The 16,160-nt window shown below is 40.2% G+C and overlaps 2 pseudogenes across 2 annotated transcripts in view; both read left to right on the top strand.

Moving 5' to 3' along the window:
- Positions 1-16,160, top strand: part of LOC310802306 (cytochrome P450 3A27-like) — a 230,779-nt pseudogene that overhangs the window by 152,713 nt on the left and 61,906 nt on the right. The window lies entirely within an intron of this gene.
- The window catches only part of LOC310801558, a 70,073-nt pseudogene that overhangs the window by 32,120 nt on the left and 21,793 nt on the right, over positions 1-16,160 (top strand). Inside the window, exons 9-12 of the transcript in view lie at positions 1,753-1,972; positions 2,176-2,379; positions 15,631-15,730; positions 15,864-15,977. The product of the transcript in view is annotated as an uncharacterized misc_RNA (transcript). The remainder of the gene's footprint in view (positions 1-1,752; positions 1,973-2,175; positions 2,380-15,630; positions 15,731-15,863; positions 15,978-16,160) is intronic.

The following is a 16,160-nucleotide window of genomic DNA, read 5'->3' as shown; positions in this document are numbered from 1 at the left end:
GAGGAACCCCACAGGTGTGGTCACCAATGGGAAACAAAATGGCCAGTTAGGTTGGTCCTACACCAGTTAAGAACTGGACCAGAGAGGCCAACCCACTTCTCAAGTCTATCAATAAGGATATCATGGTCCACAGTATCAAAAGCTGCACTCAGGTCCAGCAGGACAAGGACAAAGAGCATTTTGGCATCAGCATTAATTAATTAATTCTAAGGTCATTAAGAACCTAGTTAATAACTTAACAACATAGTGCTATCTCAGTGCTATGATCGGCACAAAAGCCAGATTGGAACATGTCAAATGGGAATAAGGAGATTATTTAACAGTTTGAACACCTTTTTTTCAAGAATTATTATTTTTTTGCTTAAAAAGGGAAGGTTGGAGATTGGCCTAAAATCGCTATGGACTGAAGAGTCTAAGTTACTTTTCTTCAGGAGGGGTTTCACCATGGTAGTTTTAGGTGCAGATGAACAGACCCCCACTTTGCTGAGCATTTCTGTATGACCACTGCAAAAGAGTTCATAGTGCTTCCATGTGGTGGAAGGTGGGGTAAGTCATCAAACACATCTTCAGGTCTTGCCTGAGTGATCCTCCTCACCTAATATTGGTTCTCTTATCTCAGAAGTATGTTGCAAATTCCTCACATTTGTAGATGGAGAGCAGATCACCAGGTGTCTTGTGGGCGGGATTTATAAGGCTGTCAATCGTTGAAAAGAGCACTGTTTGAGATGTTATGATTCATTATCAATTTTGAGAAATGATCCCGTCTGTCTCTGCGTTTTTTTATTGCCTTATTAAAAGCAGAAAGATGCTCTCGAAGAATATCAAGGTGGACCTGCAGTTTTTGTCCGCTCAGACTTTCTGCAAATTCTTTTAAATTTGGCCACAGCCTTTTTCAGTTTGACTGGTGCTACAGAGTCGATAGTTGCCCTTAGTTTGGTGTTGAAGCTGGTTGCTAAATCATTATCACAGGAGGAAGCTGTTGATGGTGTACTATTCATATTCATATTCATCATGAAATTCTCATCTGCTCAGCGACATGGCTAGATAAATAATAGAGTGAAAATATATTTTTCCCCACTTCTAATAGACTGACATGCATTCATGTTTAGCCAGGTTTCAGATAAAAACATTACAGTGCAGCTTTCGCTCTGAGATAAGATCAATAAAGGTTTTGCCAGATAGGGACCTAATATTCAAAAGCACCATGGTAATGTTCTCTGGGCTGTTCGGTGCTGCCCGGCCACAGTTAATGGAATGGATACCAAGTTATTCACATTTGAACCACCTGACAGTTTTCTTGTAGTCTGTCGACTGTGATAGGAAATAATAGACTATAGCACATTCAGTATTCCAAGCAGTCAATCCACTAAAAGCAGCCCAGTTTAGTGGCATTTTGACTTCTGATTGATCCTTGTGTACATCTATCATTTACATTGTTCAGTGGAATCTAAATGTATTTTCTTCTAACTATCAAGATAACATTATTTAGCGATTTTTTTGTTTATTCATGTATAACAAAAAAGCAAGACACTATTACACATGTACATTGAAAGTAATGGCGTTCTGTATGCGGGTGTCATGAAATTAGGCTATGCAGATTAGAATAAGTATAGTACTGTGTTCATTTCCCCCCAAAAAAACACAAAAAACTAACAGCTCTTCAGATTTGCGACGAAAAAGAGTTAGTTCTGGGCTACGGCTACGTGAACGACCAATCACTAGTGCTCATGTGAGTGTAATATCCCTGTGCAGGCTCCTATCCAGTACGAGGCTCTGATGCAGATGGACTATCTAGACAGCGTGATCAACGAGTCTCTCAGGTTGTACCCCATCGACTTGAAAGAGTCGCCAAGAAATCTGTTGAGATCTGCGGCATCACCATCCCCAAGGGTATGGTCGTCATGATACCCATCTGGACCTTGCACCGTGACCCCGATGTGTGGGAAGACCCAGAGGAGTTCAAACCAGAGAGGTAATGGGCCACATCTTAACCACAACCACAATATCAATCACAACAGCAACGATAAGAGCAGTGTTCCACAAACAACCATAAAACAAACCTAAATGCGACGACCAAACACAAACAGGTTTCTTCAACCATGTATAACCATCATATTACTGTGATTTAATTGATATGTTCTTTAACCCCTCCTCCTCTGAACTCTCCGTGTGTAGGTTCAGTAAGGAGAACAAGGAGAGCATCGACCCATACACCTACATGCCGTTCGGGTTGGGCCCACGGAACTGTATCGGGATGCGATTCGCTCTGGTATTGATGAAACTGGCGATGGTGGAGATTCTACAGAGGTTCAACTTCACCGTCTGCAAAGAGACAGAGGTGAAACAAAATAATGATACAATGATTGTAAATATAATTTTGTACCTATGACTTTGTTGCGTTTCTATATGTAGCAGAGGTGATTTTGGAATCACACTCGGGTGATGAGGTAGCCCTGCCTGAGACATGTAAACTGAAGTGTCGCCCTCAGACCTTGAGGATGTCCTCTTGGCTTAATAGTAGCGTTTGTGTCTTCCACATGGGAGACCCGGGTTTGAACCCCCATACTACAATTCTGTACTTGCGTACTGCATGAGTATGTACTCCCCATTTAATTTCCCAGATTGCATTTTTCAGTACTAGGCGCCAATCATCCTCAGTATAGGCTACCTACTAAATGATGGAAGTGTGAGATTTAAAAAAAAGCTATTTGTATTTCTGCAAAACTCCCTCGAGACTTCATAATGTATGTCGACCCAAGAGAGGTTGTCCAGGAGTTTGAGTTTATTTGAATTTATAGTGCAATGCTACCCGAACGTAACAGTGACACTGTATTAGGTAACATTCATAGTGTAACGCTGACATCTGTTTTACTCGTTCCTTCATACTTTAACTGTGTGTCAACTCTCACCAGATCCCCATTGAGATGGACCTACAGAACACTCTGATGCCCATATGGCCCATCAAACTCAAGCTGCTGTTCCGCTGCCAGGAGTCCAACGACAACCAGCTCAAAGCAGACAGCCAGTGATGAGGACATGCCCTGCTGCAGGTCTCTCAGTTATTATGTTACACATAGATCTAGGATCAGCCTCAACACTGGCTACTTTCAAAAATGGGCTTAAAAAAAAAAAGGGCTTCGCTTTTGCCTTAAATTGAAACTAAATTGGCGCTAATAATTGCACTGTGACCCTAAAATGCACTGTGACTTTTATTCTTTTTTTATGTCTTTTATGCGTTTTTATTCAAAAAAAATGTTCATGCTGTTTCCTTTTTATCTATTTTACGTAAAGCACTTTGAATTGCCTCTGTGTATGAAATGTGCTATATAAATAAACTTGCCTTGCCTTGCCTTGCCTCGCCTTGCCTCTGGGCTCTGCTGCTACTGTATGCTGCTCTCTTTGTATCTGTCTAATAGTGGAGGTCCAGGACTAGTTGTACAGAGACAGTTGTTGTCTGTCGTCTGCAGGGCAGGGATTTGCATGTGACTTGTGCATGTTTTGTACTCGTCTGGTAGTGGGTCTCTATCATCACGCTAAAAACGTGTGTATAATCACAAACTAAATCATAACATGAGAATGAACAACATGCCATCAAAACATGACAATAAATAGGTGTTAGATTAGATTCAACTTTATTGTCATTGTGCAGAGTACAAGTACAGAGACAACGAAATGCAGTAAGCGTCTAACCAGAAGTGCAAAAAAGCAGAAAAGTGCAATGTGAACAATATATACAGGTAGAGCAGTATAAGCAATATATGAGCAGTATAAGTAGTGCAGTATAAGCAGTATATGAGCAGTATAAGTAGTGCAGTATAAGCAATATATGTATTAACAGTAACATTATAAGCAGAATAAATATAGAATGCAGTATGAACAGTATAAGCAGTATATGAGCTGTATAAGTAGTGCAGTTACCAATGTATTGGGTCTATCTATGGGTATCGTAGTGCAGCAGTAGTCAAAATGTACCTGCATTTTATCGGTTGAAGTGCCATCTCATCTGTCATAAGATTTGACTTGTAAAACTGAAAAGTAGGATACAACTAATAGCCTAAATGTATAAACACAGACCACAACCAAAAAACAACATGGGAAAATCGTTTACGCATCCTCTGCAGCAGGAACAGTGCAGAGAAAAAGTATGTACAGTAAACCCCATAACTGAATACACTTCATACGCTTCAGCGCGACACAGAACGCCTATACTGCAACAAAGTAAAAAGATGAGACAGACACGTGTCTTCAATAACTTGCATGTTTAATCAAAATACAAGCATTCGGCACATCGTTAACTTGTAGGAAAGTTTAATCAGGTTTTATCAATTGTATTATTTTAAATGTGAAATAAATATCATCAGTGCAGAGGCTATAACACACTACAAAAGTCACATTAAATCACGGAAAGTAGGCTAGGCTAATTAACGGAACTATATGAATATACAGCCCGAGCCCAGTCCAGGGTTCTGAAAGCAACAAGTAACAAGTGTGCCCATCAACTGTCTAGATATTAGGCCTATACGTAACATTTAGTCCTCCACTTTATATCACAGGTAGTATAACGTTTAAAATGACTACAAAACAAAAGCAATATAGTCTACAGTGAACGGCGCATTGTCCATTTGTCATACATGTCCAAACAGACCTGCTCACTTGAATAGGAAAGTAGCGCGGCGGTTCGTTGCTTCAGCAAACCTCTCGATGACTTTACTGTTGAAATCCATCTGTCCCTGGATCAATGCATTTTCAATGGAAATCATGTCAAGGCCGTTCAGTCGCTGGTGTCTGTTCTGTTCTGACAGATGTATAATGTCTTTGAATCCAGCCGATGCCCCACATAGTCTCCACCAAAAATCATACATGGGAAACAGAACAGCGCATGTTTCGAGGTGGTAGCGGTTAGCCATCTCTTTTTGTCAAACCATTCCTGTTGGCCCTAAACGTTTTATCTCCAACTTCTCTTCCAAAGGCAATGTACTAAACCGCATGGTCAACAAATAATCTACACGATTCATTGTGAAAACTTTAGCTAGCTAGCATTAGCGATAGACGTACAGTAGATGAACTGAATTGCTTTATGATTATTTCCTGTCATGTCAGACCACGTTAACGACATTAGCGTTTAATAGTTTTTCGCCACCTGTTGCTAGGCAGAATTCATACCCAATATAATTTGCGTGAGGTTTTTCCTGCTTACGCCAAACACGCTCACTTTGTTCCCCTCGCAACGATGGGGCAGAGTGCTCCGCTGCCCCACAGCAGAAAGACGGGACAGGGAGCGCAGTCCGCACACACTAGTAATTACTAGTAATTAGTAATTACTCCAAAAACAGCACTATACGGATTATGAGTCAAGTTTTATATATTTATACACACCAATTTCACCATTTAATCTATTTTGTATTAAATATAAAATACTTATTATTATTACTAATAAAAAATATGACTAATAATTGTTTCGTATTTGTAATGTACTTTATGAGACTTTATGTTTGTAATGTACTTTATAAAGAAAAAAACCCTGTATATCCCCAAATTTGATTCTATGCAATATGTTTTTTCAAATGTTGTATTTGTCTTGTAGGCTACTTTTGTGTAAGCCGTATATTGTGGGTAAAATGCACTATAAATTCAAATGAACTTAAACTTAAATGTGTATTGCAGTGGAATCCTAACTCGAGATCCGCGTGTAAATCGAATCAATTTCCCATTGACATGAATGCAAGATTTACGCGCGCGGATTTGGAGTTAGGATTCCACCCAAAATGCGTTGCCATTGGTATCATTATGACGTTGATATGTACACAGAATTGAGAATGTTCTGCAATAATACACAAAGTTCTTGAACTTTTAGTTCAGTGGCATAACGAGCTAAGACGCAACCTGAACCTGTGCAATCAGTATTACCAGAGTGAGATATAAAGAGATTATAACCGGAAGATTCGGCGCTTATACACAGCCTACTGACTGAGGTAGGCTAATGTAGGCCAGAGATTAGATTAGATTAGATTCAACTTTATTGTCATTGTGCAGAGTACAAGTACAGAGACAACGAAATGCAGTTAGCGTCTAACCAGAAGTGCAAAATAGCAGAAAGTGCAATGAACAGTATTTACAGGTAGTGCAATATATGATCAGTAGTAGTGCAGTATAATATAGTATAGTATAAGCAGTATATATAGCAGTGCAGTATAGCAGTATGTGAGTAGCAGTAGCATTATAGCAGAATAAATAGTTACAGTATGAGCAGTGTAGCAGCATATGAGCTGTATAGGTAATGCAGTCTAGCAGTATATATGTATTAACAGTAACATGAGGTAGATGCAGAATAAATATAAATATGGAATGCCGTATAAACAGTATAAACAAGTATCTACAGTATGTGCAGTAGTATTAAAGAAAATATAGGATATGTGCATTATGTAGTATAGTTGACATATAGTATAGTTTTATAACACTTGTATTTGTAAATACTTGAGACGGCATAGGCCGACTACCTTTACAGCATTTGGACAAGGGACGCGTAAAAATGTCACTGAGAGATATCTGTCACTAGGAGATGATATTCCCATTAAGTCGAATTCAGCGTTGGATATTTCTATATGCCTAAAAACTCACATCTTTAGAAAGGCCTTCCTTTAGGTCCTGTCCTCTTGTTGTTGTTAGTGTTTTGTTTGTGGTTTTGTTTGTGTGTCTATTGCACTCAACTGCACAGGCTTTGAAATTGTCGGCTACAAATGAAAAACACATTCCAAATCAAATATATTTTTTATTATTATTATGAGAGACCTAAATGCATGAATTGAATTAGGGCTATTTTAATTTTGCCGAGGTCTTCTGCTTATTAGCCTATAGGCTCCTACCTGTACCAGGCCGATTCCAGTTAATAAAATGTGCCCATTATATGGCCACTGATATTTGACCTGTTGGCCACAATTGCAGGCTATATTTCAAGGCGTGTCAACAAACATAGCCAGCCAACCCACACTGGAAGCTTTTGCTGACTCTAACATAGGCCTCTGACAGGACCAAGTCACTTCGAACCATTGCATCGAACGCTGATAAGAGTTGTTAGGCAGTGAATTACCATGATAGTCATTCCAAACCCATTATGACGCCAGCCGAACGCACATTATAGATAATAACATTTCTTTGCTGCCAATCGGTGTACTGGTATTTGTTGACTGATTCAGAAGGGCAAACTCAAAGATTGTTATCCCATTCTCATTTGGGGAATCTTTCTGACATTCCTGTTGCATTATAGTATGGGTGTGTGGAGATTATTTCAATCATTTTTGTTTGTGTTCTATCTACTGTAGGTGCATAAAAACAATGGAGGTGAAAATATATATGAGTATTGAGGATATCAGGAAGGAGCATGAGAGGATTAAGACAGAGAAGGCAGAGTTTGAGAAAAAGATAGAGGAATATGAGAAACAAAAGAGAAGGGACCAAAAAGTTAGGCAGAGGGAGGAGGAGATCCTGGTCAGAAAGGCAGAAAGACTGCAGGAGGACAGGAATGAGTTCAATAGGGAGAGGGAGGAGATGATAAGTGGGATCAAGATCCTCATGATGGAGAATGAGAAAGAGAAGGAGTCCTCAAAGGAGATACTTAGAAAGGCTGAGAAGGCAGAGGCAGAGTTAAATATGATGAGGAAGGAGAGCGTGAAAATCCAAAGAGACGGGCAGAAGGTGGAGCAAGAAATGCTCAGGATGTGGAAGGAGAAGGAGACATTTCTCAAGGCCAAGAAACAGATGGAGAAAGAGATGGAGAAAAATATGGTGGCAGTCAAGAGGAGAGAGGCCCTGGTGATGGAGGCCGAAGAAAGACTTAAACTGAGCAAGGAAAAAGAGAAGGAAGAGCAGGAGAAGGAGACCTCAAAGGAGATGCTTAGAAAGACAGAGAAGGTCGGAGCAGAGTTGCAAATGATAAAGAAGGAGTGGATGAAAATCAAAAGAGACGGGCAGAAGGTGGAGCAAGAAATGCTCGGGATGTGGAAGGAGAAGGAGACATTTCTCAAGGCCAAGAAACAGATGGAAAAAGAAATGGAGGCAGTCAAGAGGAGAGAGGCCCTGGTGATGGAGGCCGAAGAAAGACTTAAACTGAGCCAGGAAAAGGAGAAGCTAGAGCAGGAAAAGGAGACCTCAATGGAGATGCTTAGAAAGACAGAGAAGGTCAGAGCAGAGTTGAAAATGATAAAGAAGGAGTGGATGAAAATCAAAAGAGACGGGCAGGATGTGGAGCGAGAAATGCTCAAGATGTGGAAGGAGAAGGAGACATTTAAAAAGGATAAGAAACAGATGGAGAAAGAGATAGAGGCCATCAAGAGGAGAGAGGCCCTGGTGATGGTGGCTGAAGAAAGAGCGAAACAGAGTCTGGAAAAAGAGAAGCTAGAACAGGAGAGGGAGACATTGAAGAAGGTGAGCATGGTGACGATTAGAGAGATGGTAGAGAACCTATAGACTAAGTAGATGAAGGTGATTGTTGCTAGTTTTACTATAGCATTTAGTCCATGACCTTCAACTCTCAGTTGAATTTGTCCAATTCTTGTCTCACCTTGCACTCCCCTCTGATGTTACTTTTTTAATTTCAGATGAACGATGGCTCCAGATATGCCCCAACCCTCATGTTCTCGTTGAGAGCGACTCCTCTGATGGCTCAGCTGGTACACAATCAGGCAAACCAGGGGACGAGCCTTTCTGTCAAAAGCCTTGTTGATGTGGCCCTGGCTGAGAGCGTGTGGGGGTGCAGAGATAAGACAGGGGACTGCACATGCCGACACTGTTAGCCTGGAAACCTCAACGCAATTGGCTGCTATTTAGGGATACATAGCAAATCAATTTATATAGTTGTCTTAAGTTCAATAAATTAAGTTGAACATTAAATTAAATTGACTTCCTTTCTCTACCACTGTGACTGCTTGTGGCATTTATTATTATAGAAAGTCTTACTTGTGATGACCGTGTTGTATGTAGCTGAAGATGAATGTAGCTATTTTTTTAAGTCGCTCTGGATAAGAGCTTCTGCTAAATTACTCAAACGTAGGCCTAAAGTACATCCGTAAAATAATGTATCCATTTCCTGTTAACCATCTCTAAACCCTAGATGGCAGTATTTACTCTTACACCAGAAACGTGACCAGTTTCACGTGTGGATGCAGAAGAAATAGCCTCCCAATCTGTTTCTGCAAGGAACTTCTAATTTATGGATTCTGTACATTGTTTTATGTTGAGAGTCTTGTCAAGTCTGAATATCTTAGAATTGGGGTTTGTCCTCTACCTCCAAATATAAACGAGGACAATCCCTTTGTTTTTCATACAGGTACCACTATTGTATGTATTTCTATAATCTATGTTTCTATTACTTTACCATACTATGAAACTAATTGAATATGTTTTTAAGCGTCCAAAAAGCATTGATACCATTTCCAAGCACTCCAAGAATCATTTTGCGTTGCTGCTGCAGCAGCCGCGCAATGTCAACACTTTAGACACGCACTGGTGTAGCATGTAACATTAAAATCCATCAACTTCATATCACACCATTGATGATTGGTGAACTTGTTGGATCAGTTAAGGCCTGTGCCAGAAATCAGTAGACACACCAATCACACAATGGGACTATAACAGGCACATACAGTGCATTCTGAAAGTATTCAGACCCCTTCACTTTTTCCGTATTATGTTATGTTACAGCCTTATTCAAAAATAGATGAAATTATTTTTTTCCCTCATTAATCTACACACAATACGCAATAAGGTGCTTCAACAAAAAACGTAAAGGGTCTGAATACGTATGTAAAGGTGATATTTCAGTTTTTTATTTTCAATAAATTAGCAACAATTTCTAAAAACCTGTTTTTGCTTTGTCATTATGGGGTATTGTGTGTAGATTGATGAGGAAAAAGGCTGTAACATCACAAAATGTGGAAAAAGTGAAGGGGTATGAATACTTTCCGAGAGCACTGTATTTACATCTTGATTCACATAATCACACCTCGTACACACTTGCAAGTGATAGCAACGCCTATCACCTGTCCCAATAAAGGGATGCTACAAGCGCGCCATTTCATCCTTTCCACTCTTCACTCTCTGACTGTCTGAAGTGTACTGTAGTTGTGTTGTTGTAGCTGGGTACACCTCAGCCTATGATTCTCATGGGGCGTTAGTTTGAAAAGTGTACTGTAGTTGTGTTGTTGTAGCTGGCTACACCTCAGCCTATGATTCTCACGGGGCGTTAGGTTGAAAAGTGTACTGTAGTTGTGTTGTTGTAGCTGGCTACACCTCAGCCCATGATTCTCATGGGGCATTAGGTTGAAAAGTGTACTGTAGTTGTCTTGTTGTAGCTGGCTACACCTCAGCCTATGATTCTCACGGGGCGTTAGATTGTCTCTGATAGAATCTTACGGTTCAGCTCAACGACGATTTTCACCTTCTGAGCACCTGTTAACTCTCTGAGCTAGCAGGCTAACCTGTGAGCTCTCAATTCTTTGTTATTGTTGAACCCTAGCTCGACGATAATTCCTCAGGTTATTATTAGAACTTGCAAGGTCACATGTGTAGGCTACAGCTAGCACTTGGGACGGACGGCTAACTAAGTTACTTGTTGTTTCCGGACAGCTGAGAACCTTGGCTAGCTTTGACAAGGTAATATTGAGAAATATTAGCACCCTGTTTGCAGGAGGGTTGGTCAGCTTGTGTTTGTAGCCCTAGGACTACTGAGCACTTTCTAGTAATTAATAATTTACTAGCTAGTTACCTCGTATAATGATCTGGAACATACCAGTTCTCTCTGGTGTGGGACCACCATATCTAACTATGCGGGTACCAGTTCCCTGTGGTAGCACGTGGGTGTAGCAATGCTGAGGTGTGCTGATATTGTACCTGTTTGTTGCATAGTGCGTTGTATCTAAACTAACCCCACAACTAAGTCAACTAATAAACATGGGCTACGCATATCTTAAACATGCCTGTGTGTGTGTGTGTGTGTGTGTGTGTGTGTGTGTGTGTGTGTGCGTGCGTGCGTGCGTGCGTGCGTGCGTGCGTGCGTGCGTGCGTGCGTGTGTGCTTGCGTACATGTGTTTTTTCGGGGATGCAGAGAAAGTCTTCCAGCTGTTCCAATGAGTACATCCATCCATCCATCCATCCATACATAGACCTATGCATTTAATTCTGGTTTGTTTATAACTAAGAGGAAGACACATTTATCATCTGTTAGAAATTATTTTTATAAAAACAGTTTATTATTGCTATAATAAAAATACATTACTGCAGTGTGCTAAATTTACTAATGTGATGGCCTGTTGACAAATGAGCGATGGATCAAGCATTAGTCCCATAGTACGTTGAATTAATACATGGAGAGGTTAAGCCAGGTCATCAAGAAAGATGTTGCAACACACGCTTACACAAAGAGCTATAGTGGAATAGTACCAGGCTAGGGAGGATAGGCTAGGGAGGACATACCAGAGTAGGTGTCTTATCTCTTACAGAGTGCTGACTCCGCAGCTGGGATGAATGGTGTGATCAGCCCGTGAACAACAAGGGATGCCAAGTCTAAACCATGGTTCCTCCCCAACCAAATAGCCAATCACAATCATTTTGTATACTGTAAATACTTTGTTTGACTGTTTGAATGCATCCAATTTTGGAGGGTTGGTTACAGATTAACAGCTTGCTGACTGTGATTTTCATCGCCAAAAGTGGTCCTTGTACAAGCCTAGAATTCTGACATGTAAATAAATAGCTAAAAGTAAGAAGTAGTTTGTCTTCTCTTCAAATAAAGAACACGTTTTCTCACACATCAAAAACCACTAGTTATCATCAAAAAGGATGGTCACAGTTTGCTAAAAAAGAGTACCTAAAAAGCCTGCAGAGGTCTCGTAAAAGGTATTGTGGACAGATAAGATGAATATTATCATGGACTAGAGTGACAAAAGTTTGGAGAAAAAAGGATCTGCCCAAGATTTACAGCATACCACCTCATCTGTGAAACATGGTGCAGGGGGTGTTAGGTGTGGGCATGTATAGTTGCCATTAGAACTTGCTAACTTGTCTTAATTGATGATTGTACCTGCTGACGGCAGCAGCAGAATGTATTCTGAAGTGCACAGAAACATCTTGTCTGCTTGAGTGCAAGCAAATGCCTCCAAATGCATTGGATGGAGCCACACCATACAATAAAACAATGACCCAAAACACTGCCATAGCAACTAGTGGAAAGATCTTGATTGGCCAAGTCAACCTTCAGATTAAAATTCAATTGAACATGCATTACATTTCCCTAATGATAAGAATTTAGGCAAAAAGACCTCAAAACAAACAACAACTAAAGATGGCTGCAGTACAGGCCTAGCAGAGCATCACCAAAGAAGATGCCCAGCGTCTGGTGGGGTTAGTGGTTTGCAGACTTCAGGCAGTTATTGTCCACTAAATACTAGTGGATTGTCCACTAAATACTAAACATGACTGCTTCATTTGGACATTTGATAAGTCTGTCCCATTACTTTTGGGTACACTGAAATAGGGGGATTATGCATAAAAAGTGATCCAAACGTTTGATAAATCCGAACGTTTGATAAAGTTCTTCATAACGAACATCAGGGAGATGTGACCAGAGAGGTGGTGAGTGGATCCTGGCTATAAGGGCACACTCTTGCCAACACACATTCTGGTGTGACATGTGGGATGTCTTATTGATCTATGTTGCTTTGGCTGTCTCCATGTGTGGATCATTGTAATCAGGGGTGGGGCTGGCCTTTTAAACACCTGTGCTTTGTTTCATTCAGGGAAAACAAAGAGATTTTTAACATTTCTTTTAAAGAGACAACACACATTTTCTGCCATGCCTCTGTCAATTGATTTGGCTTTAATCAATGGTTTCTTCTTGATGTTGTGTACATGTTTTCATGCCAATGTCACCTTTCAGAGGAAATCAAGGAACCTATCCAGATCTGATGTCGTATTAGATGAGTCAAACCCTGTCAGAACATAGTTTGCTTTTGCTAGATTCTTTTCTTTTCTTTTGTCTAGTATTGGTATACATGGTCGAAATTATGCACTCATATTTAGTATTTGGTCGACAATACTTTGTATGCAATAACCGTCTGGGACCCATTGACCCCACCAGGTGCTGGGTATCTTCTCTGGTGATATTCTGCCAGGCCAGCCATCTTCAGTTTTTGAGGTGTTTTTGCCCAAAATCTTACCATCAGAAAATGAAATGCATGTTCAATAGGATTTAAATCCAAACATTGACATGGCCAGTCAAGAACTTTCCACTTTTTCGCCCTGAAAATCTCCCTAGCTCCAATGGCAGTATGTTTTGGGTCATTGTCTTACTGTATGATGAAGCGCCATCCAATGAATTTGGAAGCATTGCTTTTACTCGACCAGACAAGATATTTCTGTACACTTCAGAATATATTCTGCTGCTGCTGTCAGCAGTAACATCATCAATTATGATAAGTTAGCAAGTTCTAGTGGCAGCTATACATGCCCAAACCATAGCATCCCCTCCACCATGTTTCACAGATGAGATGGTATGCTGTAAACCTTGGGCAGATCCTTTTTTCTCCAAACTTTCCTCTTGCAATCACTCTGATAATATTCATCTTATCTGTCCACAAGACTTTTTTCCACAACTCTGCAGGCTTTTTAGGTACCTCTTAGCAAACTGTAACCTGACTATCCTTTTTAAGAATAACTAGTGGTTTGCATCTTGCAGTGAAGCCTCAGCCATTTGCGATTGCTGAGCTCATCAGTGCTTGATTTTGGCAAGTCTAAGGTTTTGACTATGTTTCAGATTTTTCAGCTTTCACCATTTGTCAATTCCTTTGCTATTGTAATGTATCTAACACCTTGTCCTTTGTTGGGAATGATATTTAAGGAGAGGGACAGCGAGATATTCTTTGAGTTTTGGGTTAGGCCCATCACGGGCATCATTCTCCCGCGTTGTCCTTGACGCACGTTAACGTATGGTTAAAACTTACAGACGTATGTTGTTTTAAATTGTGTTAAATTGGTTATTTTGTTGATACTCTATTCTCATTCTTCCTATGGGCATTAATGTGATGTTGTGCGCTCGATAAAGGTTCTGTTAATCAGGGCTGGCTCTAGCCATTTTGGTGCCCAAGCATTTTTCCTTCTTTTGCATTATCAAATGTCTAAATTAAGCACTCATGTTTAGTATTTGGTCCCCAATCCTTTGTATGCAAAGGTGCAAAAGTCTGTGACCCATTGACCCAACCAGACGCTGGGTATCTTCTCTGGTAATGCTCTGCCAGACCTATGTTGCAGTGACTGTTGTTGTTTTTTTAGGATGTTTTGCCCTAAGTCTCCTCTTGAGCAAATGAAATGCATGTTCTATAGGATTTAAATCTGGAGACTGACTTGGCCAGTCAACAACTTTCCACTTTTTGGCCCTGAAAAATTCCCTAGTTCCTATGGCAGTATGTTTTGGGTCATTGTCCTGCTGTATGATGAAATGCCGTCCAATGAGTTTGGAGCCATTTACTTGTACTTGGACTGACAAGATGTAAATAAATGATTCTCAATTATGGTGAGCATTCTTTGGTTATCCACTGGAAGTCTTCCTTGGCCTACTAGGTAATTTGCAATTTCTGAGCTCACCAGTGCTTTCTTTCCTTTTAATGAAGTTAAATGAAGTTCCAAACTGTTGATTTTGGTAGGTTTAAGGTTTTGGCTATGTTTATTTTTTTTCTGATATTTCAGCATCATAATGGCTTCCCTGACTTTTAATAACATCTCTTTGGTCCTCATGTTGACAAGACACCAATAGCAGACTGCACAAATTATGTGACGGAACACACCTGACGAACACACTTGTCAAGCCAATTGTCCTATCACTTTTGTGTAGCCTGAAATAGGGGGATTATGCATAAAAGTGTTGTAATTTCTGAATGATAAACCAATATGTACATCAAATAAAAAATAAAAATCTCTACGTTTTTATTTCAAATCCAAACAGAAGAAAAAATGCTTCACTGTCCCATTACTTACGCAGGGTACTGTATAACCTTCTGTGGAAAGGGTTCTACATGGAACCCAAAAGGTTTCTTCAAAGGGACAGTGGAAGAAGAACCCTTTTTGGTTCTAGGTAGCACTTTTTCAAAGAGTGCAGGATCTGTGATGGGTCTGTCTGTCTCTATCTACGGTATATTTGCTTGAATGCCACAGCCTATTTAAGTATTGTTGCTGACCATGTGCATCCCTTCATGGCCACAATTTACCCACCTTCTAATGGCTACTTCCAGCATGATAATGCACCATGTCACAAAGCAAAAGTCGTCTTAAACTGGTTTCATGAACATGACAATGAGTTCAGTGTTCTTCAGTGGCCTTCCTTGTCACCGGATCTGAATCCAATAGAACACCTTTGGGATGTGGCAAAACGGGAGATTCACATCTTGAAAGTGCACCTGAAAAATGTGCAGGAATTGCGTGATGCAATCATGTCATCATGGACCAGAATCTCAAAGGAATCAATGTCACGAAGAATTGAGGCTGTTTTGAGAGCAAAGGGAGGCTCTACCCAGTATTAGTATAGTGTTCCTAATAAAGTGTTGGGTGAGTGTATATCTAACTATCTTTGTTTTTGCTGGTCTGTAGGATCTATGATGGCCGTCAGCCCGTCCTGTGTATCATGGACACAGCCATGATCAAAACCATCCTCATCAAGGAATGCTACTCCCTTTTCACTAACAGGAGGGTAATACGCTAAATTGAAGTTGTTGTATGGGGAAAAAAACATAAGGGCTTATTAAATAGATAATATCATTGTTATTATAGCATTATTAATATTCGGTTAATTTTGCAGTATATAATCATTGTTATTTTTCTAGAATTTCTATCTCAACGGGCCTCTGTATGACGCCGTGTTTATCGCTGAGGATGATACATGGAGACGGATCCGCAGTGTCCTGTCTCCCTCCTTCACCAGTGGGCGGATCAAAGAGGTACAGTCCCATCTCTCCTCTCCTTCTTTTATTCATTCCAACAACACAAATAAATGAATGACTAACAACTCTGACGTGTGTGTGTGTGTGTTTATGTGATTTGTACTATGTGTATAGTGTGTATTCATTGTTGTTTGTTGTTGTGTGAAGCAGCAACTTTAATTGTCCAAGACAAATTTCCAT

Source organism: Argentina silus, assembly GCF_951799395.1.
Source record: "Argentina silus genome assembly, chromosome: 3".
NCBI classification, from domain to species: domain Eukaryota; kingdom Metazoa; phylum Chordata; class Actinopteri; order Argentiniformes; family Argentinidae; genus Argentina; species Argentina silus.
Note: the sequence above shows the minus strand (reverse complement) of the source record. Positions and strands in the feature narration are given on the sequence as shown.